The sequence below is a fragment of the Petaurus breviceps genome, unplaced genomic scaffold, assembly GCF_028583685.1.
Source record: "Petaurus breviceps papuanus isolate PSGF00001 unplaced genomic scaffold, PetGlider_PUasm1.0 140, whole genome shotgun sequence".
Classification (NCBI taxonomy): Eukaryota; Metazoa; Chordata; class Mammalia; order Diprotodontia; family Petauridae; genus Petaurus; species Petaurus breviceps.
Window position 1 is genome coordinate 17,458,007 of NW_027185698.1, and position 5,414 is coordinate 17,463,420.

Sequence of the window (5,414 nt, forward strand, 5' to 3'; positions counted from 1 at the left end):
GGCTCTTCTCTGCAGCAGCATCTCTGAAGTGGTGGAGATGTCAAGCAATTTTTGACTTTTTACCAAAGCAAGGAATTAAACACACAAGAGAAACAAAGGGTAATGATACAGCAAATGGCAATGCGTCCTGTTGTTTGGCGGTGTCTAGCAGGGTGCCACAGGGATCAGTTTTCATTCTGGTCTAATTTAACATCTTCATTAATGATCTGGAAGAGAAAGTAAACAGCACATTAATTATAATCACAGGCGATGCTAAATTAGGATTTACTGCATGCACCAGAAAAAGGGATGCAGAAAGGGATTGGAATGGAAAGAAAATAGCAAAATGAAACTTAGCTTGGAAAAGTGAGTTGTATTTGTGAAATAAATATCCCAAGGCAGAACTATTGAATAGGAGAAAGACACCCAGAAAGAAATTATAATACTAGGCAATATACATTACATTTTATAGCACTTTACAAAGTGCTTTTACATCCATTATTACATTTGATTCATTGGAATCCAAGGGGAACTTACAGAGTATCTAATCCAATCAACTTCTAGGAAAGTGAAGCTACCTCCTCAAGGTCACACAGGTAGGTAGCAAATAGAAGAACTGGGATTTGAACGCAGATTTTCTGGTTCTAAAGCCATTGTCCTCTCAACTATGCTGTAAATTTGAGACCACAGAGGTTAAGTTCCTTACCCAAAGTGACATGGCATAGATCCAAGCCCAGAATTTGGGTCTCCTAATTCTTACCTCTGGGCTTCCTTCACCATAACACAGCTCACTATCTGAAAAAGAGTAGAAGGGTAGCAAACAATATTGGGTGGCATTGGTATACATCAGGAGAGACAGGTGGGGAAATCATTTGTAGCATAATGTATGGAATTGTTACTAGTGGAGTAAGTAGCCACTGATGACTGAGAAATCACCCTGACTAAAATATTTCTCCTACCTGCCTAAAATTTCACCATTAGCTTATTCTTTTTTTTTTTTGCCTTTTGGAGGGCATTTGGGGTTAGGTGACTTGCCCAAGGTCACATGGCTAGTTTTTGTGTTAAGTATCTGAGGCCAGATTTGAACTCAAGTCCTCCTGACTCCAGGACCGGTGCTCTATTAGCTGTGCCACCTAGCCACCCCCATTAGCTCATTCTTTACTGACCTTCATAAAGAGATATATTTTTAAATTGACTTAAGGCATTGTGTTATTTGGTAGTTATGCAAATAGATTACAGATGGTGTGACAGTGGATAAAAAGTTAAAGTTGGAGTCAGAAGGACTTGGGTTCAAGGACTACTTCTGACCATTTGATGAAGGGCAAGTCACCTAATTAGTCTCTCTGTGCCCCCTGATAACTCTCTGAGACTAAAGTTTTCTGTTATAGAATTGGATGGGATGGGGCAGCTAGGTGGTGCAGTGAGTACAGTGCCGGCCCCAGAGTCAGGAGGACCTGAGTTCAGTTCTGGCCTCAGACACTTAACACCCAAACACACACAAAAAAACTAGCCATGTAAACTTGAGCAAGTTACTTAACCCCAATTGTAATCCAAAAGGCAAAAATAAATAAAATTGTCTTCTTAAAAAAAAAGAATTGGATGGGACCACAGAGCCATCTCACGCAGTCCCTCATCTTAAAAATGAGGGAACTGAGGCCCAGGGAGATTGTGATTTCCCAAGGTAATAGTATCAGAGGTGCTATTTGAGCCAAGGTCCTCTCATCCCTAAAGCAATGCTCTTGCCCCTGTACCATGTTGCTGATTTGCTTTCATAAATGGTCTCCACAGTGGGATTTGTCTGTACTGATGAAACAATAAGTCCCATGTCTGGACCACCACAAACAAAACAAATACATTGGGTACCAATTAGGGAGTTTTAAGAGGGGGCAGGAGGAGGCATATAATTGGCATTGACGTAGACTAGGTTCAGTGCTACATGATCAGGTCATGATCAACTAGATTGATGGGGTAGTCTTAGATGTCTGAGGAAGGGGTCATTGGTAGAAAAGCAATGAGAGTATAGTACCTGGCACATAGGAAGCACTTAATAAAAGTTTATTGACTGACTGACATCACAGCCCTGCCTTGGACTAGTCCTGGATATACAGTTATTTCTCCTAAAGGAGGATGGGATTACACTGATCCATCCACACTTTGTCATCTGGTCCTTCTTGTAACTAATGGCATGCATTCACAAGACAGCTGCTGGCAAGGGTGAGGGTTGCAGGTTCTGCAATGGAACCCAAGACACCGAGAGATCAAGCACACGACCTTGGCCACATTAAGGCTCCACTGTAACCAAATGAGCAAACAAGGTCATGTAGCGACAGTAGGTGTAATGAGATTAGATGATGCTAAATTTAGACAGTGAAGACTTTCTAATGATGAATTCTATTGCAGCACATAGCAGCATACTTCATGTAACCTTTGAAACTGGTAACGGATATTTCTCAAGCACAGAGATGAGAAAAGTCCCCTGGACCCTTCTCTTTGTCCAAATTGTGGACAGTTCAGCAATGGTAGAGAAGACCCTTGAGGTTGCTGCTTGGGAGAGTGTAAAAGAGAGTGCTGACAGGAGTGAGCTGGGATGGCTAGGCAAAATTATAAATAGGCAAAGTTTATTTCCAATGCCTTCTAAATTCCTTCCCACCCAGTTTCCCTTACTGAATGTCCCAATTCATAGTCCAGAAAGATCATGATCACAAATGACTGACGTCTTTAAAAGCCCTAAAGATGACTTGCATTATAGAAAGGGAATGCCAAAGAGCTGTCAAGATGTATAAGAATAAAACTATAATGGTGGAATGACATACACTGGGCCCTATCTAGTTCCCCACCTTAATCTAGTAATATATTAGGATTATTCTGCCCACACACTCATTGAAATTTAAGCTTTTGGGTATGTGTATATGTGCATTTGTCTTCACCTTCTTGTTTAATGGATCTTCCATTTTTCTTCTGTGATGCTGCTAACAATGTTATTTCACCCTCTCTTGGACCACCAGAGATCATGCCATGGAGGAGCTAAACCACTCTGATCTGCTCTCCCTGGAATCATCTTCACTTCTCCCCCTTCACCCCTCCACCCACATAATCAAATCAACACTATCTTTACCTTTGGAAAGATCATGTCAATAGACTATTCTTTTGCTCTATTCAGTAGTTTTGCCACTTTCCAGATGATAACTGCCTTAGCCACCACTCCCCTACACATGTGGTCTCCTCTATTAGATTGTAAGTTCTTTGAGGGCAGGGAATGTCAGTCTTTTATATCTATATGCCCAGGATCTGCTGGTCCATCACTAGTTGTCCTGATCTATATCTGGCCACTGGACCCAGATGGCTCCAGAGAGATTGTGAGGCTGGTGACTTTGCACAGACAAATAAGTATTTAACAGGAAAAGAAGGAGAGGAAGACCATTCCAGGTATTGGGAACAGTGTGAAAAAGGAAGGGAGGCAGGACACAGTATTCAAGTACAGGGAAGGGATTAATATGAGACATGGCTAGAAAGGTTAGGTGGCACCAATTTGTGGAGGGTTTTGAATGGCAAGTAGAAGAATTTGAATTTAACTTAACAGGACATAGGGAACCATTGAAGGATTTTAAGCAAAATTGTGCCTATGTCTATGTATAAGAAACATAATTCTAGGAGTGATGTGAAAACTAAATTGGAGAGAAGAACAGGTGAAGACAAGAAAACTTGATAAGAGATTATTACAGTAGTAAAAATAGGTATGGGGACCTGCATAAAGGTGGTAGTAATAAAAATAGAGAAGAAAGGATTAAAGTAAGAGCTACTACAAAGGTAGGATTGATAGGACTTGGTAGCTTATTGGATATAGGAGTTAACAGGGAGAAGAATAAAATAGAATACCAAGATTTTTAGCATCAGAAATTAGGAGGTATAACTGGCAGGAATAGCAAATTCAGAAGAAAGAAAAAGTTTGCATCGGAAAATGTGCTTCTGTCCATCCCCAGAGAAAGAACTAATGTAGCCTGAATACACATAAAAGCATACTTTAAAAACTTTATTTTTCTTGGGTTTTTGTCTGTTTTCTTTTATAACATAATTAATATGAAAATTATTTTGCATGACTACACATGTACAACCTATATGAAATTGCTTGAGAGACAGGTCTTGGGAGGGAGGAAGAGAATTTGGAAGTCAAAATTTTAAAACTGAATGTTAAAAATTGTTTTTTCATATAATTGGGGGAAAATAAAATACTAAATAAATAATTAAAAAAAATAAAAATCTTGAACAGGCAATTTTCAGAGAAAGAAATTAAAGATATCTATAAGCACATGAAGAAATGCTCTAAATCACTATTGATTGGAGAAATGCAAATCAAAACAACTCTGAGGTACCACATCTCACCAGTCAGATTGGCTAAGATGACAAAACAGAAAAACGACAAATGCTGGAGAGGATGTGGGCAAATTGGAACACTAATACATTGCTGGTGGAGTTGTGAACTGATCCAGCCTTTCTGCAGAGCAATATGGAATTATGCCCAAAGGGTTATAAATACTTTCATATCCTTTGACCCAGCAATACCACTCCTAGGGTTATATCCCAAAGAGATCATAGAAGTGGGAGGAAGACCCATAGGTACAAAAATGTTTATAGCAGCTCTTTTTGTGGTGGCAAAGAATTGGAAATTAAGGGGGTGCCCATTAATTGGGAAATGGCTGAACCACTTGTGGTATATGCATGTTATGGAATACTACTGTGCTATAAGAAACGAGGAGCAGACGGTCTTCATATTTACCTGGAGAGGCTTATATGAACTGATGCTGAGTGAGAAGAGTAGAACCAGGAGAAATTTGCACACAATTACAGACACAACGTATGTGTGATGACCAACTTTGATAGACTGGACTCTTCTCAGCAATGCAGTGATAGAAGTCAATCCCAAAAGACTCATGATGGAGAGAAATGTGTGCATCCAGAGAAAGAACTAGAAAGAACTGAGTTTATATCTAGATGGAAGCAAAATACCTGATCTTTTTCCTTTTCTTGTTTGGTTTTATGTCCTCTTTACCATTTTTCATTCCATCTGATACAATCCGTCTTTATAATCTGACTAATATATAATGTGAAAGTATTTACAGATCCTATACTTGACTATATGCAGCCATGGGGGGGAGGAGAGGGAGGGGAACAAAATGTGAAACTCAAGGAATTGTGGAATTGAATCCTGTAAATTAAAAGGAAACAAATTAATTTAAAAAAATAAAGTAAAGGGGAAAAAAGAGAAAAATCTACTTCATTTTGGATACATTTGATTTGAGGTTCTGTTAAGATATCTACCATGTTTCCCCGATAATAAGACCTATCCCAAAAATAAGCCCTCCCCTTACTGTGTAAGATTCCTCTAAAATAAGCCCTCCCCAAAAAATAAGCCCTATTGAGATTGCTACTGTGGTGAA